At 40.4% G+C, this 25,480-nt stretch overlaps 1 protein-coding gene across 1 annotated transcript in view; it reads right to left on the bottom strand.

Moving 5' to 3' along the window:
* LOC122792709 (cubilin-like) overlaps positions 1–25,480 on the bottom strand; it is a 3,134,001-nt gene that overhangs the window by 2,957,864 nt on the left and 150,657 nt on the right. The window lies entirely within an intron of this gene.

The raw sequence follows: 25,480 nt of genomic DNA, 5'->3' as shown, positions 1-25,480 counted from the left end.
GTGTACATGAGGCAGTTGTAACATTGCCTCAAAATGCCCAGATTCACCAGTTGGACTGGAGAGTACACTTGAAACTGCCCTTTGGACTTGCCTGGATAGGTACAGTGAACTGTTGTACTGGATGGCTGGTAAGGTCGAATAGAGAGCCTTGTCCTTCTGTACAGTACAGGAGGGTCTAGTGCTAGGGTTTATAAAGTGCTTGCTATAAGTTTTGAGCAAGTGCTGGGCTGAGAAATGAATGGCTTGAGTGCTTAAGTTGAAAGCTTGCTTAGTTCCAAAGGAAAAATTGAAGAGGAGACATTGTGGAGCTGAGAATAGTTTTACCCTAGCTACCTAGCTAACCGGCGCAAAACCGGGCAAATACGGTATTTATAGCAGGGAAATGAAAGAGATAGAAATTAGCCCAAAATGGCCAATAAACTACTAATTTCTGGGCTGAAACCACTCCTCCAGGGACAGATACGCTGCTCAAAGCTCCCCTCTCTCACAGGTAAACTGAGAAACTTCCTTCTATCCAAGTAAGGTATGGGCAAACACAGAGATTTGTAACACAGCCCTGAATTCAGCAATAACCTGAAAACTGGAGTGTACTAGCTTAGAAAGGCGGGAAACAACTATATATATATATATATATATATATATATATTTTTTTTTTTTTTTCCCAGAAAATAAAGCAGACACACTAAAAAAAAAACAGTTTAAAAACACAGAAAAGGATGCTTATTGTTATATATCGTGGATCAGAGTTGTAGTCAATGCCCCCAGTAATAAAGTAGGAAGAAACACAAATACAGTAAAAGCAGATGAATAAAGTGCAATTTTACATATATATCTATATATATATATATATATATATATATATATATATATATATATATATATATATAAAACAATAGAAAACGAACAAACTGATTTAAACAAGTTACCCAATTAACCAGAAAAAAGCTCAAAACTGAGCCCTGTTCCAGCAGTCTTCAATCAGACAAATTCTAACTGCACACCCCTATCAAAACACATTCATAATCAACAAGTGAAACAATTAACATGAATTATTTCACAATCAACCAAATGAAGCATTTAGTATTAATGTTCTTTCTTGCAAGTATACTTGTTTCTATATATGAGTGCAGGTCATTGCACCAAATATATAACTGATTGAGTCACAGCCTGTTTAACTAACAGATCTCTACAATCTCATCAAATTCAAACTGTAATACAGAAATCCTTTCACGTGTTGGGATGGTAAGAAATCATTGTACATACAGTGGATATGTAAAATAGTGGTGAATCTTTAAGAACCCGTGTATCCTGTAATCCATAGAATCTAGTTGTCAGTTGTTAGTGTGTTTGCTTTGAGAGGTGACGTTGTTAACATCCCTCTTGCTGTGCTGCCATTCTGAGTGACATTAATGTTGCTGTTTTACTTCATATGCAGGTGTACCATGATGTTACTTACATTGTCTGTGAGGATGACTGAACAAAAAAAGGTGTGCACCATGGCACATATGTTCCTCATAGTACAAACATACATAAATTCATCAGAAACTACATTTAACTGGGTGGGAAGCTGTGCCCCTATATCCCAAAACCTAATCAGTAGCTACCTATTCATGCATATTAGTTGTAGCTGACTCATACAGCAACTGTTTGAAAGTACAATTGTGTAAGTAAATGTACAATAACAGAAGATGCCCACATAGATCTCTGCAGCAGTTATCTAAGCTATATGGGGCATATTGTGCCAAGGACTGGCCATCCGTTCAGTATTTAAAGCTATCAGGCATCTTCTCCCTGCACCATAAGCCAGAGGAGGCATGAAGATGTACTGTTATAAAAGCAGGCCTGCATGCACCAACATTCCTCTAAGGATAGTAGGTCTGAGTCCAAATATAATAAGTTATGTGTTAGCAGAAAAGGGAAAAGTAGGGATAAGGGGGATCAGATGTATGAAAATTAATACGAAACACTAAAAGATCCAGAAAGGAAGCTGAAGAGATGGGGCAAGGAAGGAGAATGTTAGTACTGTAACAATGATCTGAATCATTGATCATCTGAATATTGATGACTGATGAATGGTCAGACAATACTGTTATGGTAACTTTACTTACATAACTGTACTAACTTCATCGTTAGATCACTGTTGTTGTAGCCAAAGATATGCAGGATGACTACCAAAGCTTAGATAGACAGGGAAGATGAGGACAGGTCAGAGTCCAGAAGTCCCTGGAGTATAGTCCTAGCACATCCTGCTCTTGCTCTGGAGAAGAAGTCAGTCTTATAATCTTGAGCACAGATAACCAAGTTTCTGCCTCTGGAATACTTCTAGAGTCCACTCATTTTCAAAATGCTCTAGAAGTAGCCAAAGTTCTGTTAGAATGAGCTTTGCCTTTAGAAAGAAGGGGCTTTCCATGGCGATAGTAACAAAATTGGATTGCATAGGATAACTATTTGGAAGTTGTCTATTATGACACTGGTTGTCCTTATTTCTTACCTTCGTAGAAAATGAAAGGATGACTGGAGACCCTAAAATCCTTTGTCCTGTCCAGATAATATCTGAGCTGCCTGCAGATGTCCAGAGTATGTAGGATTCTTTCTCTCTTATTTTTTTTTTTTGGTTCAAGAAAAAAGACCAGGGATGAATAGACTGATTTAAAATGAATTCTGAAACTAGTTTTAGCATGAAGGAAGGGTTGGTTCTTAAGGATATATTACCTTATGAAAGGTGAGATAAGGGTGAATTACCATAGCAGCTTACAATTCAGAAACTCTCCTACCCAAAGTCACAGCAGTAAGAAACACTGTTTTCCATATAAAGAATTTTAAATCATCCTGATGAGTTGGTTCAATAGGAAAAAGTGTAATTATTTCTAGTACAAGATTAAGATTCCAAGGGCTCCCACCTGTTTTCTAAGAGGATGAATGTGAAGTACTCATTTCAGAAATTGTTTTACCAGAGTAAAGGGGGGACTCTATGAGCAGACAAGCAGAAATGGCTGAGAGATGAATCTTAATACAGGAATAGGAAATGCCAAATTTCAGCAGATCACACAGAAACATGCCTCTCAAATGTACCTCATTACGAGGAACATACCTCATTTGGGGTCTTAAAAAGTTTATGTTCTACAAAGTTCCACATTGAAAGGGTCTGTAACACATTCAGTGTTGGGAATTTTTTAAGTGAAATCCATGGTAAATAGAAATAAATCATATTCATTTATTAAAATATATTCTTTATATGTAAAACCAGCATAGTTTAACCATCCTATGACCTTCCTAGCTGAAGATGCTAGTAAGCCATTAGTAAATGTTCCACATTTTGCCCATTTGTTCCACATTATGAAGACTAGTGTTCCTCATTTTAGAGATGGAAGGTTGAGAGCTATGCACAGAAATTGGAAAACCAGACATCTTTTCACTTAGCTAAATAGGATTTTCTAGTTGCAAGTTTCTTAGCCTCATTTAAATCCTGTTGCACATCCTCAGAAAAAGGGGTGTCTAAGGGGGATCAAAACTCTTTCATCTAGGCTATCAGATGTAGAAACTGAAGGCTAGGGTGATCAGAAATCCCTTTCATGTGTAAGTAATTCTATCATATGGGGAAATTTACTGTAACTGCCTTTGACCATTTACAAGAGAAGAAATGAACCACTGCGGTCTGGACAAAATGGAGTTACCAAAATTATTTTTGGAGGGTCCATTTGGATCTTTATAAATGACATGGTTATAAGGGGAAAGGGGGAATGCATAAAATAATATTCCTGCCTATAGAAAGGAAAAGGTATCTGTCTTCCAGGCCTTTCTGTAAGGAGTCCTAAAACAGATTCTTTTTTCAACTATCTGTTGTGAATGAAGCCAAAGAAATCTACTTGCGGAGTTCCCTCACAGGTGGATGAGCTCCTGGGAGACCCCTGTATGCACAACACTCTGCTCTGACAGAATGTAAATGGCCTGTGGGGACACAGTGCACTGAAATGCAAGCTCCCAAGTTATAATAGCTATCTGCATAGTGAGTAAGACCTCCCTCCCTCTTGCTTGTTTATGTACCACATTACAGTAGTGTTGTCTGTGATTACTAAACGAAGTCCTGGAGTCAACAAATGATTCAGAGTTTTCAAAACATTTATCAGTGCCATCATCAGTGTACTTTTTTAAAATGATGGTCCCAAAGACCCAACACCTTGAAACCTTCGGATACAGTCCACCTAAACCAAAGTCTAAGGTATCCATAGTCACATACTGGGAAGGGGCTCAGGGGGAAACTGGAAGACCTAGATTCATAAGCAGCTGGTCTAGCCACCAGCAAAATTTCTGCCTGACAAAGTTCGGCAGAGAGATTTGAAAAAACAGAGAGTGCTGGTGATGGGTACATATACATTGAGAAACCCTTGAATTTTTCTCATGTATAATCTGGCTAGGAGGATCAATAGGATAGTGGAAGCCAAGAATCCCAAAATTCTGAGGCATTTCCTTACTGTAGTTAGAGGCTGCTGAGAAAACTGAAGAAGCTGTTCAAGGTAAAAGGTTACTTTTTACTTGAGGCAGATACGCTATCATTTGGGAAGTATCAAGCAGGCATCCAAGAAATGTTACTCTGTTTGGAAAAAATGAGAGATGATTTCTCCATACTGAGATGAAAACCTAAGTTCTAAAACAGACTTTTGACAACAAGCGGAGGAGCGGAAAGGACAGATTCTTGACAGCTTTGAATAGAGTCTGCAAAACTAAGGCAGTCAACCAAGTAGGAAAAGATGGGAATGACTTATAACCTGGAAAAAACAATCACTGGTTCTAGACATTTTGTGAACACCCTTGGGGATGCAGGTAGACCAAAGGAAAGAGAAGAGGACTGAAAATGTGAACCACAAAAAGAGAATCATTACAAAGCATCTGAACTTTCTGTAAAAGGGAATATAGTGATATGCATCTTTTAGGTCTAAGGTGACCAAGAAACGAAGAGAAGGAGTTGGGGAAAAGGGGAAGAGCAGGGCAAGAATTTAGAACATTGGAAAACTGACATAAATATTTACAAAAAACAAGATCATAACAGGGCTCCATGTTCCATCTTTTTTTGGTACTAGAAATATTATTGAATAAAACCCTTTCCTTTTTGAACCTCTGGTACAGATTTTATCATGCCTTGGGACAGCATATGAGATTTAATTAAAGGAAAAGGTGGATTTGATTTTGAGGGTGAGGAGGAAATCCTGCATTTGGAGGAAAGGAGTCCAAATTGCTACATGTACCCATTTTGAATGATTCTAGTACCCATGTGAATCTGTTGTTATCTGGTCCTACAGAGACAGATAAAGAGAATGATTTATTGAAAGATTTAGAGAGTTGCCAGGGTGGGGAAGGGAGAAGGAGGGAAAAGTGACATAGTCAGTCATTTTCTTGGACTGAGACTGGGTGAGAGATGTCCCTCCATTTTTTTTATTAGAACTGCCCTGTCATTGCTTTTTGAATTATTTTCCTGACATTTGTTGTTATTGTTTACATTGTTTCCTATAAAATGTCCAAGGAGTGCAAGAGTAATTTCTGCCATTTTGGGATAGGGAATTTAAAAACATACTTTACGCTTGGATAAGTTTCACCTCTCATCACATCTTTACAGGACTTCAACAGATAACACGCCAAATAATACCTCCTTAGTCAATGACAGCATTAGAAAATTGAGATTAGACATCGTCAGGAAGGTTTTGGGATTTTAGCCAAGCACATCTGTGAATGACAGATCCAGCTGCTGCAGCTCTAGACATGGCATCTACAGCATCTTAAGAACATCTAAAAAATGCTGACTTGTGTGACTGAGGAAATGATGGTAAGTAATGTGGACTTAATGTCAGAAGTAGGGTGACTCTGCAAGTGCCTTATTCATGTCAGCAAAGGTTGACATAATATATTTAGTCATGTGTGCTGACAGTTCTGAAAGCTAAAGTGGAAGACGTAGAAACTTTCCTCCCATACCTGTCATAGGTTATATCCTTGTCTGAGGGTACAGAGTTACTGCTAATAAGATGTTTAGAGCCAGTGTTACTGGTCAAAGATATAACAGAAGTTTCAGGTACCTTGTAAATGCTATCTGACTTGTTAGGCGTAGGAGCCTGACTGTCAGGAGAAGCGCAAGTGGCATTAAACTCATCCTCTAATGCCCCAGAAACAGCCAAAGACTTAAGGGTTCTATCTGTAAAAGGTTCATAGGTATATACTAGGCTAATGACCACCATGGCCTATATAAGGCTAGCTGTGCAACCCCACCCAGTTATATCCCTATTTCATAATATCGTTCTCTGTATCAGAAATCTGTTTTTGCTCCCAATGAAATAAGTCCTTCATCTTCCCTATAACATCAGAAAAAGACATTTCTTCAACAGGAGAATTTGAAGAAATATATTCTTCAAATTCCAGTTCCAACAATACAGGGAAAGACACCTGCAAAATGCTTCCTCTATGTCTCAATCAATGTCCAAAGGAGAGGGAGTTCTTTTCATTTTTAAACAGAAATAAGCTAGGGGAGCAGCCTGAAGTTGCATGAAAACCTTAAAAACAACTCTAGTAAAGGAAAAATATTCCTTTCTGGATTTTTTTGAAGAAGAGGATGTGGAAAGAGAAAGGTGTTTGACATTGATTATTTTTCTTTGGAGTATCAAGACAGAAATTCCAAGTAGACTACAATGTACAGACTTCAAAGCTGATGTCAGGCACCTCTTTCTTTAATATCTGTGGTATATTGTCTGTCCCTTCCAAAATAACCAAACACAGCTCTCTTTTCTCTGAAGTAGTCAATGTCCATCTCTGGAGGATATGCTAGGCTCCTAACCCTTTTCGGCTTCTCAAGGAGCTACATCAGAGAGGTCTATAGAAGCAGACTAATGGTCTGAGGACTCCAGTATGGACATTAAAGGCTGGGAAAGAGAGGATGTAGCAGAAGCTGTTACAGTTGTCTTCTTCTTCTTCTTCTTCTTCTTGACAACTAGAAGGGGATGTTTGACCTACTGGCACTAGAGTCCATCATCACTTGGGTAAGGGCCTTAAGCAGCTGTTTTTGTGAGTAAAGCTTTAGTGAGCTACACCTAGTAAACTTAGGGAGCTAACACTTGTAGTTTTATGTGTAAACTTCAGACATGTAGTTCATGACCAGATGTTGTGTTCCTCATCTAAGCAGAAAAGATAAGCTGTATGATGTTCTCGACATGGAATCTGCCTTCTCCACTGGCAAATTCCCTTTCTCCTAGACATAAGCATAAAAAATGGCAATACTTTTCACAGAAATATAGAAGGAAAGTTCCCCAGTGGGTACTTAGATGATGAAAAACTGAGCAAGCTGACTGCTAAACCACTGAAGATAGAGCAAACACTAAATCTGGATGGTATCATCAATGGCAAAAAGTTCTAAATTTTAGCACCCATGCTTGCTTTTATACTGGCATGCCTTCATACCTTCTTGAATGTACAGTGCATGTGAAAGATGCTCAAAAGCTTTGAATATTATCCAGGCATCCATTTCTTGGCAGGATACTTCCCATATAGCTTAGGCTGCTGCAGCAATGATCTAAAGATGAACATCAGCCATTGCCATCTAGTGAATTTACTATTCAAACAGGGAATGGAAATATACTGCCAAGCCTTTCATCCAGATCACCTATACACCACATGAACATAAGGGGCAATTTATAGTCAAGAATCCATCTACTGTGTGTCCTTGGGATATGGGAGGAAACTGGAGTACCCAGGGGAAACCCACTTGAACACAAATACTCCACAAAGAAAATACTCCAACTAAAAAAAATGAAACTGGAGAACTTCCTCCTGTGAAGCTACAGTGCCACTCACTGTACCAATGTGCCCCCCCCACAACCCCTATATCACTTAATAAAACCTACATATAAAATTATAGAAGCAAAACTAAAAAAGTATGATTGGTTGTGCACTTGATTGGCAGTGATATGTATAATGACTGCTGATCAGCTGTGCATTGTATGCAATTTATGTAGACAGAGAGAGAGAGAGAGAGAGAGAAGCATATATTACATACATATATAATACACATGACTATGATTATTAAAAGTACCTAAATGCTTAATACTAAGAATTTTACTTGTAAAGAGAAAAGAAAACACAATTTCAAAGCAAAACACAGTAATATCATTCAACTCAGAAGATAAGTCAAACAAAAATATCTGGCATCGATTCTCGGATGGAGCACCTTCTGTGTGGAGTCTGCATGTCCTCCCCGCAGTTGAGTGGCGTTCGAAAGACATGTGTGAATGGGCATGCCTTCATTGAAGGTTGAGCGTCGGGCTAGCACCTCAACACTATAAAAATCGTCTGCCAATCTTTAGCGGACCGGAGTTCCGCTGTGGCAACCCCTAACCGGGAAAAGACGAAAGAAAAACATACAAGGCATCCTTGGACCCCACTCTGATGAACCTTTTGCACAACAGTAAAACAAACAGCATCAGATCTCCTAGTGCTAAAGACCAATATTTTGCTTGTGACATACGTAGGATATATTGGAAAGACAGACATGTATCTCAGAGAATGCTCATTCTCTGGAATAGGCTTCCTATCCATGTGAACCAAAGTCCCTCCTTAATCCTCTTTAAGCATAATTTGAATCACTGGATGGGAAATCAAAAATTCACCCCTGCTCTGGCAACTATGTCTGTGATGGACAGAAGCAGTCAGTAAATCATGTAACAATCAGAAATCATCCCCAGTATATAAATGCCTAAAACATATAACTTGTGGGACACATTTGGGTTGCACGGCTTATAAAGGCCCCTAGTGGTTGTTAGCATAGTCTACACCTATGAACCAATGAACTTATGAAAAAGAAACATGTTAAGGAGAAAAATTAAAATAGAACCTTATTGCACAAGACAGATTTAAAAAAACATAAGTAAGAAGATGGTCTCAGTGCTGCACATACTGCACACCTAGATTGTTGAAAGCAAATTCCAATGGATCAGATCAAGGTCTGCAAAGGATACCCTAACAAAGGTTTCCAAATGAATCTTTGGAACAGCTGTCATCCTCCACATGATGATCTTAGGAGCCAATAAAGGGCATAGGGACCAACAACTCTTCCAGACAGGTGAAATGAATGTTAAGTAGAGCACAAAAATTAAAAACAGGGCTACTCCACCAGCTTTGGATTTCCTCTTTGTCCTGAAATTTGAGCATTTTATTTACTTCTTTAATTGCTTGTCATTTGGGAGTTTGGTATTTAGTTTGGTTTTAAATTTAAATACTCACCGGGCACGGTTTCTGTGTTGTGATGGATAAAACTTGTTCAGTCGGGCAACTCTGAAAATGTCTTAAATCCTAAAAACAAATACCTTTACGGCTTGCTACTGAGACATTAATGTCACATCTAATTTAATTTCTGGGCATGCTGTGGGGGCCTTAAATTTATTTACAAACATACTTACTACAAAGGTTTAAGGTTCACACCAAGCTTTCAGAACATTTATGGCTGGGCCTGAAATTGGTCATTGTTGATCAGTTACCATACCCCTCGTAAACAAACTTAAAGTTTTATGCATCTCTCTCCCTCTCTCTCTCTGCACACACACACACACACACACACACACACACACACACACACACACACACACACACACACACACACACACACACACACACACACACACACACACACACACACACACACACACACACACACACACACACACGCACACACGCACACACGCACACACACGCACACACACGCACACACACACACACACACACACCATATATACATATATGGGTGCACTCTGTTACATCGAATGGAGTACAACATTGAAACAAACAGTGCATGCTCCGAGGATTACCCCAGAGCAGATTAAATCAAAACAAGAAGTTATGTTCTTACTATAACATTCCATCTGTGTTGTCTATTTTCATTTTTCCTCCACCTGTGGGTTCTGGATCTGACATCGGATCCAACTTGGCCACTTTCAAGCTAAAGATCCAAAGCTTGAGTGCCTCCCCTCTCTCTCATAATACCTCACTCCCCCAATTACCTCAGATCGAGTTTACCTCTAACATATGTATATGGAATCCCATATACCAGTATCTGTAAATTAGACAAGCTCACAAGCCTGAAAAACAGAAATGGAGAGAGAGAAGTATTTCAGGAGCTCAATAAATTAACTGTGATTCCTCTGAGAAACTCCACCAGGTCTTATAGGAATTGGACAAGTGGAAGGAGGGTGGGAAAAGTGGAGGAATAATGAAAATAGACAACACAGATGGAACATTATGGTAAGAATATAACTTCTTTATCTGATGTTGTCAATTTTCACTCATTCCTCCACCTGTGAGACAGAGTCCCCAGCTACAATAACCTAGGGTGGCCCTCATAGAAGGATGTTTTACAGCACCGCAGAGCCACAGGCAGCCCTATTTCTGGAAGTAATGTCCAATTTATAATGTCTAATAAATGTATGGGAATTTGACCAGGAGGCAGCAGCACAAATATCATCAATTCACACTCTCGAACAAAAGGATTGAGAAGTGGCCATAGATCTGGCAGAATGGGCTTTGATAAGTCTAGGCAAAGGAATATCTTTTAAAGAATAAATTAAGGAAATCCAGTCTCTTAACCATTTGACCCGGGTCAGTTTGCTAACTGCTGCCCCTGTTTTAATATTTGAAAAAGATACTAACAGTTGGTCAGATTTCCTGAAGGTTTTGGTCCTGTCCAGGTAAAAATGCAATTGCCTACGTATATCCAGAAAATGTAGCATGTATTCTTCTTTGTTCTGAAATTTGGGAAAGAAAAACAGTAAATTGACAGAATGATTGATATTGTTTTCAGAGGCAAATTGTGGTAAAAAGGATGGACTGGTCCAAAGAGATACTTTGTCTGTGTGGAAAATTAAATAAGGAGGTTTAGATGAAAGGGTGTGCATTCTGAAACTTTCTTTGGTGAAGTGATGGCTACTAAAAAGGTAGTCTTTCAAGACAGAAACTTCAGCTCCACTTTAGATGCCAGCTCAAAAGGAGACAGCACCAATGCCTGGTAATATCAAGGTCAGGTTCCAACGGGAGCAGGGTCCTTGATTCGAGGGCGAAGCAAAAAGGTACCTCTGAGGAAGGCCTTACATAATTTTGATGATACTAGGGAGGCAGAATTTTCTCCAACATGAAAATCTGAAATGGCTGTCAATTGGACTTTAACTGTGGAATAACTGCCTCCATTTTGGAAAACAACAGCCAAAATGTCAATACTACTGGAACAGAAGCCATAAAATGATTGATAAACTTCTGTTGAGCCCAAATGGAGAATCTCTTCCATTTCCTCTTATAGATTTTTCTGGTTGACAACTTGTGAGAGGAAATCAAAATTTTTTGGACTGGGGATAAAACCTGGAAAATCCAGTCATCATTGGAATTGAAGAAACCATGTGGTCTGTTTTGGGTCTTGACAGTCCAGGCGAGTTTGCCTTGAGGGATGGGGCAGTGATTCCAATGTCCAAGAAGGGCAAACCAGTTGAGACCAAAGAAGGGTGAACCAGACTTGGCAAGGCCAAAAAGGAGCAATGAGGATCACTCTGCTCTTCAACTGATGTGCTTTCTGAAGAAATTTGTGAATCAGCGGTAACGGAGGAAATGCATAAAGTAGACCTGAGTACCAAGCATTGACTACAGCATCCCTTGGTGACTGTCCCTGAGGGGGGATCAAGGCAAATAGCATGCTGCATTTCTTGTTGTGGGGGAACACAAAGAGATTGCAGCAAGGCTGATCCCATTTGAGGAAGATCCTGTTTGCTACTGACTGATTAAGAGACCACTCGTGAGGCATCAGTAAAACTCTGCTAAGCCTGTTTGCTAGAATTTTGGACTCCCCCAGAATGTGCATTGCCATTAGAAAGTGGTTTGTAAAGATAGCTCATTGCCAGTCTCTCATGTCTCAACACAGTGGATAAGCTAGTATGGATAAGTGGACAAGAGATAGGCAACAATCAGTTAAGTGGAAGAAAGCTAACTCCCCATTCCTCAGGACTTTGACCGATGTACCTCGGGTTCCATTCTAGGACCCCTACTGTTTAACATTTTTATAAATGACTTCCACCATGCCATCCCCAATACTAAACTTATTCAATACGCTGAAGATTCAACTATTATCAGCTCTGCCACTTCTACCCCTACTCTCATAAAATTAACCCAAGATGCACTCTCCTCTACTGAAAAATGGATGCTAGATAATCGGGCACTTAATGCAACAAAAACCTAACTCATTATATTTACCCCTTCTGAGACCATCATCATTGATAAAGACACATTCATCATCACTAGTCACAATAATACTCCTCTTGAAATTGTATCTAATGCAAAATTACTTGGTGTCCTCATTGATGATCAGCTTAAGTTTGATATTCACCTGCATACAAACATCAAGAAAACACATCAGAAACTTGGAATGCTATACCGCCATAATCACTACCTCTCTTCTTCTACCAAGCTAGTTCTCACCACCACATACCTCATCCCATCTCTCCTATATGGTGCCCCTCTCCTCACTAACCTACAATCATCCTTCAAGGCTAAACTTACCTCTTGCTACAACAAAATTGCCAAATTTGCCACAGGCCACCGATCTTCTACTCACCACTGTATAGCTCTTCACAAATTGAATTGGCTAGAGTTGCCCCACTATCTCACATATATACAACTCATCCAAGCTCATAAACTTATTTTTACTCCCTCACTCTGCCCCTCTCTAGCGTCCACCTTCAAACTGCACATACCTGATGGACTCCTAAGATCAAACACTCAAAATCTTATTGAATTTCATAAATCTGCCCGCCCACCTGGTAAGCTTATACTATCATTTTCTCTAGCACGCCTCTGGAACTCACTGTCACCCCAATCCGTTCCACTAGCAGTCGCTCCTCCTTTAAAACCTTGCTTCACTCACACCTAGCATCCCATTGGGAATGTTACTGTACTACTCCTACTTAACTACATCTGAAACTCAGCCTTTCTCTCAGTAGGAGCTCACATACTTCTAAATTATCTAACAACCATTGTTTCCTGTTTTATTTCTGTTACTTCTGTATGAACCATCTGTTTTTTCTTATTTTATTTCTGTTACCACTGTATGAACCAACTTTCTGTAAATAATACTTATGATTTTATTATTCCTTTTAACTTGTATCTAAATTCATGCTTGAAATTGTACTTGCATTACTGTACAAAAATTGTTTACTATATACATTATATTCTTGGTGCTTGTTTATTAAAAATGTTATATGTTTGGAGTTTTTCTCTCCAGGACTCCATTGAAAACAGCTTAATCTCACCCCAATGGACCATCCTGGTAAAGCAACTGCAAATAAATAAATAAAATAAATAATAAGATCTGGCTCCTCCTTGCTTGTTGATGTACCACACCACAGAAATATTGCCTGTTTGGATTGGAATAGTCTCTAGAGGTAGAAAGCTGTGCAGTGCTTGCAGCGCTAAAATAAATGTTCTCATCTCCAGGCAATTGATATGCAATTTGGTCTTCTGGGGCATCCACATGCCTTTAACTGTCCATCCCAGAAAATGCCCCCTCCCCCCCCCGTCTAGGAGGCATCCGTTGACAGCATGGTGTTTGGCGGAGAGAGAACAAAGGAACAGCTTTGGGTGACTACCAGAGAGTGTAGCCACCATAAGAGATGATCCTTGCATGCGCAAGATAGCCTGATGGGGTGAGTCATTGTGTAACTGTGTAAAGACCACTGGACTGACAACAACCACTGTAATATTTGCATATGTAACTGTGTGGTTGGTAATAGGGTTATTGTGGCAGCCATCGAGCCCAATGCCATGAGCACCAATTTTGCCCAAGGACTGGGCCTTGCTAGAATCTGGGAGACATGGCACCTGAGGGTCGACACTTTGTCTGGGGGAAGGAAGGTTACAGTCCTGGTCGTGTCTAACCATGCCTTGATAAAAGCTATCAGATGAACCAGCAGCAGTTTTGACTTCTGCATGTTGCCTGTTATGCCCAGGATGGGAGTAAGTCATAACAGATAGTCACTTGCTTGAATGAGTAGATACCTGGTCAAAGGGGTTAGGAGCAAGTCATCCAGATATGGAAAGCCATGGAAACCCTGCAGTCTGAGATGAGCTGCAACTACTGCCATACATTTGGTAAACACCCCAGGGGCTGTGGTGAGACTACACGGCAGCACCCAGAACTGATAATGACTGACCCCCAGCCTACAATGAAGTTACCTTCTGGAGCAACTGTTTATCTTAATATGATAGTATGTGTCCTTCAGGTCTATTGAGCACATCCAGTCCTCCATCTTCAGGAAAGGTAGGATGGATTGAACCATGACCATCCTGAACTTTGAGTTCTTTACTTTTTTGTTCAGAGATGTCAAATCCAAAATTAGCCTTAGATCCCCTGTCTTTTTGGTACCAAAAAGAAGCTCGAGTAAATGCTCGATCCAACTTGATAGGGAGGGACCTCCTGGATGATTCTTTTTTGAAGCAGCTTTGTAATTTCTAACTTTGCTGCCTCCATTTGATTGGGTGGCACATCTGGGAGGTGATTCTTTGGTTTGGGAAGTGTTAAAAAGGGAATAGAGTATCCTCTGGATCGATCAATCGATCATTTGTGACGGGTATCCAGGCTTCTGGGTGCAGGAATGAGCACCCCTCCCCCAGACTGCCTACAGAGAAGGACAGCCGGTCAACCCTTTAGGGCCGTTGTAAGGATCTGTTTGAGAAAGAATCTTGAGACCCTTGATTTCACAGAGCCCCACTGCCTCAGGGATGGAGTCCAGTACTATAACTGCCCCCCCACCCCACCTCTGGGGGAGAAGTCTCCTTGAGCTTCTGGAAAAGGACCTTGAGATTTTCTGAACCACAGTTTTTTTTCACCATGCTGATTCCTGAAGAAAGATCTTTGTGGTGTAGAAAAATAGATTCCGACTGCAGACTACGGACAAGGTCTTTCCATCCTTCTTGCTCCAGGAGATTGTGTCATGAACTGAGGGGCCAAACAATGATGAACCATCAAAGGGTGAATTGATAAATGACCCCTTGAAAAGTTCCATGAAGTCACACAACCACATCCAGGCATGATGCCTAATGGAGATGCCTGAACCGTCCGCCCTTGCGGTGCCTTCCGCCATGTGGGAAATCAACCTCATGGATGAAATGGATATTGATTGAAGAGTGGCCATTCTGGAGGAGAAAATTTTGTGCTCCTCTTCAGACATGGACTCTGGGACCGAGCTGGAAAGTTCCTTGATTAATTCTCTTTGCAGCCTGGTAAAGTGGAACAAATAGTTTAACACTCAAAAGGTAAAAGTGGACAAATCATAAACTGTTGTACCAAACTTGTCTAAAGCCCTAGACTCCCTGTTAGAGGAATGAACAGAGGAGCTCTCCTGAGCTAACTCCTTTTTGGTGGCTGCCGTGACATCCATGGCACCTACCGGGATCCCTTTGTCCAATGGGGTTTGTCTAAGGAGGTGCTTAGGATCTTGTTAGCCCATTTGGGTATAAGCTCTATTGTGTCCGGGTCCTTCCATGTCCTGGAAGAAACTAAATCAATAAGAGGATCTTCCCTGGGAAACACAAAGGATGTAGATGGGCCCATACCGAAAGCTTCCAAAAGCACTGTCTCCCCTGGGTTGGGGTTTTGGGAGGACCATCCACCCTTCTGATGAAGGATCTCTAAAATATTTGCAAAGGAGAAATTGTCAGGTGGAGATCTAGGGGACCACTCCCCTTCCTCGAAGTCAGTGTCAATCGTGACTAATTCCTACAGGGAATCCTAGTGTCTCCTTTTACAGTTCTTCTTCCAAGGGACCTCCCAGGTAGGTTGCCTTGGGGGGGGGGGGTACTGGAAGAAATCTGGGGTTCCATAATAGGGAAGGATTGAAGACTTTAAAGCATAAGCTGTCCCTGGGGTTGTTGAGAGATCTCTGGCACAGACTCCATGGAGGTAAGGATTGGATCCGATGGAAGGAAAACCGGGAGTCCTTTCACATAAGACAGAACCCTCTCCACCACTTCAAAAACAGAGAGACTATGAAGACCCAAGAGCCATTGCTCCAGAACCAAAGCTGCTGGAGCAGACTTCTCTGGAGGCCCTGCAATTCTCTGCTCGGAGGAGGGAGTCAGAGCCAAGCTATCGAATGCCAAGGCTCTAAGGGGAAGTGACAGCTCTGAAAACTTTGGAGTCTAAGCAACCCCCTGGATCCAATTTCCAAGCTTCAGCTCCAAGATGCACTGGACTCTAAAGCAGTAGGAGTCGAGCGCATCATGATGGTGATCAGACTGGAAGTAATAACCATTACCAGATCTGACATCTCAGTTCTCAGGATCATTCAGCTCTGACAACTCCAAAGTGGGAGGTTGGATTGGAGAAGGAGCCATGGGGAAGAATGGAGAATGTCTGTTCACAGATCTGGAAGGGGACAGAGCTGGCAAAACTCCATCTGGATCTGTGCCTTCTGAAATTTCCTCATCAGTCTATCCACCTCATGCTGAGATAAACTCCAGATGACCTGATGGAGGAGGAATCTGATGGTGGCCTGGACACTCTTTAGGGGGAAGTCTCCAGGCTGGGAGACTTCCACAATGAGACCCTCAACTCCGATGCAGCCATGGGAGCTGAGGCAAAAGAAGGGAAGGAAACCAAGGTATCAAGAGCTGAAGATCTAGGATCTGATGTTTTCAGTGGCTTTTTTGGTGGTTCAGAGGAGGACCTTTCTGGGGAGCATTTTCTCTGATCCCTGGCCTCCTTGTGCTTCTTAGTGGGGGGTTGAGCCCCAGAAGTAGATGGAAGAGCAGGAGCAGCAGAAGAAGGAAGCAACCCCTTAAGCACCAGCTTATTCCTGGGGTCTGCCAGTTCCACGGATTAAATCCCTCACACATCATGCAGGAACTGTCTCAGTGAGATGGGCTTAAACAGTAGACACACTTCCTCTGGGCATCTGATAATGGGATCTTGTGCCCACAGGAAGTGCACTTCTTGAATCCCAAAGGTTTTTCAGATTTTTCAGCTATGACAATCCCACACAGCTACAGACAAAGACCTAGAAGGGACAGAAAAAGGGAAGAGAAAGTGAAAAGAAAGGACTAGATCACAGGAGAGAAATGAGTAGGAAAACAAAGCCACTTCAACTACCTTACTTTTTTTTTTTTTTTGGAATTCAGAGCAGAAAACTTGAAAGGGAGAGAGAGAAATGATATAAAGTGCACAAAATAGCTAAAGCCGACTTACGAACACACACTATTCACTGAAATATCTGGAAGCAGCTCAGCGATGCAACCTCAATGCTTTTTGTATGAGCAGCAAACAAGATCTGAGGTAATCTGGGGGAACGAGGCATTATGAAAAAGAGGGGAGGAGCTCAAGCTTCAGATCTCCAACTTGGAAAGAAGCCAAGTTGGATTCGAGATCAGATACGGAACTCAGAGGTGGAGGAATGAATGAAAACTGACAGCATCAGATTTAAGTGTTTTTGCATGGAGGCAAGCTCCTCTGCACCCCTTACATCCCCCTGCTAATTATATAACTCGGAGATTGCACAATCCTCGGGGAAAGGGAATATTCCTCTACCCAGGGATTGCCAATCAACCACACTTTTTGATGACCAAGTGGTGTTGACCAACCAACTGTCAATGTTTTGATGCTGTACTCTGTTTACTGTAACAGAGTACACATATGTGTGTGTGTGTGTGTGTGTGTGTGTGTGTGTGTGTGTGTGTGTGTGTCTGTGTGTCTGTGTGTGTGTGTGTGTGTGTGTGTGTGTGTGTGTGTGTGTGTGTGTGTGTGTGTGTGTGTGTGTGTGCGTGCGTGCGTGCGTGCGTGCGTGCGTGTGTGTGTGTGTGTGTGTGTGTGTGTGTAACTTTTTTGGCTTATTTAGCCCTGGTTGTCTCATTCTATAACTTATTTCAATTAGTTTTTTTCTTTTTACAATTTCAGAATTACTTTGCAAGGCACTTGTTTTCAGCAGTGGGTACTAATACAAGTATGTTATATCATGGTTTTAAGTTTCTGAGGCTTGCATTTTTGTTGTGTGGTAGCTGTTGTGCCTGCAGTGTGCTTTCCATATATTATTTTACTGCAGGCATTAAAGTTCTTAACCTGTGCTGTAGGCCTGTAAAATATCCTATTACACTTTTAAAGGGAGTATATTCTCTTCCCATGTTTATTGTGCTATATCTAGCAAACCTTGCAGAAGTCTGTCGTATAGAATTTCAAATGCTGTGACTTCAATTGGGGCTTGAAGTACTTCCCTTACAGCTAAAAGAAGATTTGAAAGCAGCCTGTACTAGTTTCTTTCATACAGTTCTATAGTCTTATATAACATAAGAGAATGAAGAGCTCCACTAATCCATTTGTTTGAGGGTGGTACACAGACATCTTTAGCTGCTTCACTTTAAAAGAATTTGGCAAAGTACAGGCATTTTTCACAACATAATTAGAGTACTTCCATCAGTAACAATTTTTCTGGGAATTCCTACATTAGGGAAAAAACCCTACTATTTTTTGTAAATAGGCTTTGATTTAACTCTTTGCATGGATACTTTTTCAGGAAATTTTGTTGCATCATCAATGATTTACAAGATAAACTAATGGTCTTTACTCGATTTCACAGTGTGCCCACTGCTATTCTTCCAAACGACTTCCTTGACAGGTAAGAGTACTGAAGGTTCTTAAACTCTGGGTTAGGTATTATCCTTTGACCCTGGGCAAGATGCACACACATTTTCTGTTTCCTCTGTACCACTAGGCCAGTAAAATCCAGCTGAAGTTGTATATTTTCAGAAATTCCTGAATGGTTACATAAAATGTGGCTGTGTTAACTTCATCATAAGTGTTCTAAAAGGCACTGGGACTAATGAATTCTTTGTTTACTGTCAACCTAGTATTTTTTTAATTCAAAGCACAGATATGAAATGTCTCTCTATCTCCTCTTGTTACAGTTTCTCTAGTTCTACTTATGGTGCTGTCTTTCCACTGAGCTTTCTTGAAGCTGATATGGCTTATCTGGAGGTCACACAAGTCAGTATTATTTTCATCAGTTTTCTGAGGCCATTGCCTGTTCTATAAATACAGGTAGAGGTTTGTCCCTTTCAGCTAGTTCAACCTCCATAAAACATAACTGACAGAAATTATTTTCTTCCAGTGGAGTACTGGTAGTCTCACTGTCTCTTCTTCAGTAGTTATCTTACTTTCTTTATCCTTAGAGCCCTGCTTCTGTTTCTGATTGGTTCTCTGGTTTGGTGCAGAATGGGAAAGTTTAAGACTTGGTTCGTGTGCTCCAGCCTCCTCTTTCTTCTGTTTAACATTCACTTATCTTTTCCTCAGCTTCTACACATACATTCCTTAGTGCATTCTTAACTATGGGCCCTTCCCTGTCAGTTGCAACACTGATGTCTTTTTTTATTATTTTAACTGGAGCCTTTTGGCAAGACTCAGTATCAGATTTGTCTAACCCTTCTAACCAGAGCCACATTTCAGTTCATTTTGTGTCTTCTCATCCTAAATCTTTCTCTTTACAGGGGCTATCTCTCTCTCTCTCTCTCTCTCTCTCTCTATATATATATATATATATATATATATATATATGGATGTACTGCTCTACTGTATTTCATCGAAAGTACACTTCTTCAAAAAAGAACAGTAGACCCACACTTACACGAAAGTGCACTTAATTGAATGTGCACTTTTGTGAAAAACGTTTCAACGAACTGACCAGGAACACGAAAACAATGTTTTTGAAAGGGGGCAAGCGTCCCTGCACTCCCCACACACCCCTACTTAAATATACCAACTCCGAGATTGCACTACAGTCAGGAAACAGGAAAATTCCCTTTTCCCCACTGTAGTGTGCTTTGGCGCCTCAGTGTTCCTTAACAGTTCATTGAATCGTTCTTCACAGAAGTGCACTTTCAGTTAAGTGCACTTTCGCCTAAGTGTGGGCCTACTTTTCTTTTTCGAAGTGATATACTTTCGATGAAGAGAAGTAGACCCATATAGATATATATATATATATATATATATATATATATACATATATATATATATATATATATATATATATATATATATATACATATATATATATATATATATATATATATATAGATATATATACATATATATATATATATATAGATAGATAGATAGATATACACCTGGTAACATATCAAGTTGAAATCTTCCCCCCATATGCTCCATGGCTGTTTGAATTGGAGAATGTCTTAGCCTATTATCTACCGTATGTTAGGTTAGACCCTGTATTAAGTCAAAGTCAAAGTCAAGTCAAAGAAAACTTTATTGTCATTCAGAACTACACAGCAGTGTATCTGAACAAAATTACAATATTTTGTTCTCAATGCAGGAAGCAGTTGCACATATAGAGAAAGAAAAATGTATAAAATATCACAGTAGAAATTTAATAAGTAGCAATTAGTAAGTAAAGTAGGACAGTGGTGACCCACACCCATCCCAGAACAGGAGACAAGGAAGACAAGGAACACTATGAAGGTAATATTGTCAAAGTAAAATTGAAACAATAGCAGCATATCTATGATTAGACTGTATTATTGCACAGTTTGTATATTGTACTTTGCAGTCCTTCAGTGTGTAGGTGAGCTACCTTAGTATTGCCCTTAGTTATTCCACATCCATAAAATAAGCCCCTTGATAGGCTAGTTATGTAACAGACGTCATGGTTCATTTTTCCCAGGAGTTCAACAGTCTAATGGAGAGTGGAAAGAAACCTTTTTAGTCTAGTGGTCTTACAATGCAGGCTTCTGTATCTCCTGCTTGAGGACAAACGAGTGTACAGACCATTGGCATGAAGAGTTGGATCGCTGGAAATCTTTTTGACCCTGTCAATGCACCAGCACTTGTGTAGATCCTTCAGCGGTGTAAGGAGGTGCTAGTGATTCTTTCTGCCAACCTTACAACTCTCTTGAGAGCTTTCCAGTCCTGATTGTTACAGCTCCCAATGCTGTTGGTCAGGACACTTTCAGTGGCCCCTCTATAAAAGGTCTGAAGTATGGAGCTCAGTAATTTTGCTTTCCTAAGTTTCCTTAGAAAGTGCAAGCATTGCTGAGCTTTTTTGACTGTGCTGGATACATAGACTGACCAAGATAAGTCCTCTGAGATATGAACGCCCAAGAACTTTGTACTCTTGACCCATTCCACTGTCATCCCTTTCATCACTAGAGGTTTTTGTGGTACTTGAGAGCATCTGAAATCAACAATCAACTCCTTTGTCTTGCTGACATTCAGTGATAAATTGCTGCTGTCACACCAGACCAGTAGTTGATCAATTTCATTCCTGTAGGCCTCCTCCTCTCCGTCTTTGACCGGGCCTATTAACAGTGGTGTTATAGGGTACTCCCTTTTGTCTCCATGTAAACATATTATTTAAATTTTCTATTTACTAGTTATTCTTATCTAATGTAATCATGCTGTATGAGCCCAACAGCCCTTGCATCTGTTTCCCTTCCACAACAGTATTACATTTAACAGGTCTGGTGGCTAACTCACAGGGCTATTGCAATGACCTACTTCCTGTGCCCTTGGTACAGAGTTTGAGTCCTTCCATCTTCATTTGTCTACTGTGTGACTCTGAGCAAGTCACTTAACAAGGCTGCGCTCCCAAGACATCCCTAAAACGTTCAAGGGACAATATGTCTAATGGACATACCTGGCCATCAAATACACACAATAAAAATAATAATTCAGAAAACTTAAATAGTGCATTTGCAAAAGCAGGCTTTACAGATCTAGTAGTTAAAAGCTCAACATGACCACATTCCACCCAAATGCCTTCAGGTGCAGTTTGTTAACTAGCACTGAAAGTGTGCAGTATTTTGCTATATGTCCTTTTCAAGAAAATTTGAAACAAACTAACTCAGATGGTAAATGTTTTTCTTGATTGCAAGTAAACAAATATACAGCTGCCTTTGGGGCATGCATTTCTGGCTTAGGATATGCAAGCTCACAACAACAGATTTCTGTTAAAACAACTTACTGTTCAGAAGACTTGAGGTCACTCTGGAATATCCATTTTTACATTACTGGAGAGTATCTGTTTAACTTTATCTACAGCCAATATTTCTAGAATTTTGCGGGTATATCTACAGTTTCAAAACATACTTTAAATGAGTCTTGCGCAATGGTATTAAATTGTCCAATGTGAATTTTCACTTGTAAAATGTATGTGACTCTACTTTATATCAAGTCCCAGCCCTAGCCAGAATTTGTTGTTTTAGTTTCTGATAGTTGTATGCATTTGCATCCTGAAGGTCCATGTATGATGTTAATGATTCCCACTCAGCTTAGAACTAGTTTTCTCTAGCCAGATATTTCACAAATGCTACAACTAAGCCTCCACATTTTCTTTCTCTCTTTGTTTTTATGCATTCTCAGTGAGATAGATGGTTGGCTTAGTACAGTGGATATATGTTGGTAGAGGGTGAGCACGTATAAGAAAGTGGCTGCACTTGTTTGCAGAAGGCCAAGCAGGTGCTGATCAGTGTCTACATGTTTTTCCTGGAGAGCTATAGTAGATATCATTAATGCCTGACCAATGCTCATTAAAACTTCAGATTATTTTTTCCATCATCAAACTACCACTCCACTCCAGGCTGGATTCTGCCCTCCAAAACCTTTACTGCAGGTAACTCCATGGTTTAACTCTCCATGAAAATGGGAAGCCCAACAATTAAAGTGTTACAGGTGGGATCAGCTAGAGCTAGAGATACACGGTTTGAGGCATTTTATGGCTCAACCTTTCTTGAAATTGAGAATCCCATCTAGCAAATTGTTACAGGTGGCATCAGCTAGCATACCTCTCAGACTGCATGAAAGTGCCGGACAGGGTGACTGATAAACAATTATGCAGAGCAGTATAAAGTAAGAAGGAAGAAGAACACTTTGGATTCAGATGATGATATAGCACAATTGACCCTATATTTGCAATGAAACAGATACCTGAAAAAAAGCTATAAGTGAGGAAAGACTCCAACTACGCATTCCTAGGCTTGGAGAAAACATTTGGCAAGGTCCTAAGAATGCTAATTTGGGCAGTCCTCAATGGTCTGAAGTCCAGAAACATTGGAAGAATTAGTACAGACCATGTACAACAACCCAATGACATAAATACAAACAGTGTTTATACTCACAGAGGGGTTCCTGGTGGGAGTGGGTCTGCATCAGGGTTCAGCTCTGAGCCCACCGTTATTCAGACTGGTGATGGACTAAACTAGCAAACAGCTTGGAGAGGACAGAGCAACAAACTGTTATATGCAGATGATGCAGAACTATAAGTAAACTCTGAACACAAACTTCAGTAAATAATAGGGTATGGGATTGTAAAATGGAAGGCACATGGGATGAAACTGAGTACAGTTAAGACAGTTGTAATTGTAGCAAATGGAGACATCAGAGGAAGCTGAAAACTGGCATAAAATGGAAAACGGTGGAATAGATTCAAGTATCAAGGAGGGGTGGTTGAGGAGAAGGGAAGTCTGAATAAGGAGGTCAAAGCTAGAATCAGAGGGACTGCAGACAACTAGCACAAAGAATGAGGGGTACAGTGCCACAGTTAAATATAAAAAAGTCTGAAAAGTAAGGTGTACAGAGCAGTGGTGTGACCAGTACTACCATATGGTTCAGAAACATGGGCAGTGAAGCAGAGCAATTCAGGAAGCTACAGGGGGTGGAGATGAATTTCCTGAGATGGGTGGTAGGATGCACAATGTGGGACAAAGAAATTAGGACATCAGAGCAGAATCCCAAGCAGATCCAACTGCAGATAATGTCAAAGAGAACATATTATAGTGGTTTAGGCACATGTGCAAGAAGGCAGAAGACAATCTGGTGAAGATTTGTTACAGTCAGTAAGAGGGGGAAAGGAAATGATGGTATCCAGCAAAAAGATGTATGGACTGTGTGAGAGAAGACTTGTTGTCACTGTCAAAGAAGGTAGAGCAGTAGCACTGAACTGACAGAGATGGTGACACTTGACATAATACCCAGACTCAATATATAAAATGGAAAAAAAGGGCTGATGATGATAACAATGGATCAGCTAGAACTACATGGTGTGAGATATAAGATGGCCGGATAGGACTGAAACCCTGATAGCCCACTTGAGGGAAAGAGTAGGGAGTACATTATGGGATGGCACACACTGTAGCACATCCTGAACATCTGGGAGATACAATCAGTCCTAGACTGAGTCATTCAATGCAATATGGAAGGATGCTGGTAAACGCTAACAAGATTCTGTGGTACGAATCTGGGCAAGTGCACTCAAGAGAAGCTGAGGTCAGTTCTCAGGAACACAGAGCAAGAGTAAGGCCATCTAGAGAACTACAGTCAGATGTAGTGGAAATAGATATAAGCAAAGATCATTTATGCAGGTAGACAGAGTTCAACAGAGTTACAAGAATGAAATTGGGAATGCAGAAGTTGGATTATGAGGAAAGGCTTAGAATCTTGGCATACACACAATGTAAGCAAGAAGAGAAGGTATATATGGCAAGAGCAAAATGCATTTTTGAAAAAAGCTGGTGCTGTGAAAATGAAAAAGAGGAATAGAGAAAGAGGTAAAAGAACACATGTGGCAGCTACAAATCCAAGAGTGACTTAAGAATCTCTGTTTCATAGAGAGAGAGAGAGATTAAGCCACTGCAATGTCTTGCAAGATTAAAACATCGCAAGTAGTTAAGTTTTCATGGATTCCTAGAATAAGTGGAAAATAATGTGAAACAGGGAAAGGAACAGTTACACAGAGGCTCTGAGGCAGGCCTGACAAACTAAAGGTTTTCTTCCATAGGCATCTTTTAAAATGTATATGACTGTTTCTCTATCAAGTTATCTAGTAATTCATGAAATAAACTCTGGGAACCTTGAAAAGAAAATAAATGCTAACTACCATGGCAGGACATATTTTTAAAGCATGCCATCTCTCTCTCTCTCTCTCTCTCTCTCTCTCTCTCTCTCTCTCTCAGATGGAATGCACTAGGGGTTCATAAATTATCTAGCACTTTGCTAACTAACCTCTCAGCATGTTGCATTTAGCTGCTTGTTCCTTGCTGTTATAATTCTTGTTTGCCCCCCCCCCCCCCCCCCAATGCATGTGCTTATATTTATTCCTGTGAAAAGACACAGCTGTTGTGTTGAATATCCTGGGAGATCACTATGTGTGGTTATCAGTCTGTGTCCCACTATGATTTGTCTGCCTTCTATTGTGCATTCATTTTGCCTTAGCTGCACTTTTATTTATTTTATTTATTGTGCATTAGGTGCCATTTGATGCGCTAAGCATTTTCTGCTGAGAAATGTTTTATCTAAATGTAAATAAGTTTAACATGCTATGTCATTCCTACTCTACATTACCATTTACTCTGTGATACCATGTCATTTTTGGACTGTAGAAAACAGTCTAGGGTAGGATATGCTTGTTAAAACCACACCTGCTAA

This window comes from Protopterus annectens, chromosome 2.part0 (assembly GCF_019279795.1).
Source record: "Protopterus annectens isolate FY-2018-M chromosome 2.part0, PAN1.0, whole genome shotgun sequence".
Classification (NCBI taxonomy): domain Eukaryota; kingdom Metazoa; phylum Chordata; order Ceratodontiformes; family Protopteridae; genus Protopterus; species Protopterus annectens.
Note: the sequence above shows the minus strand (reverse complement) of the source record. Positions and strands in the feature narration are given on the sequence as shown.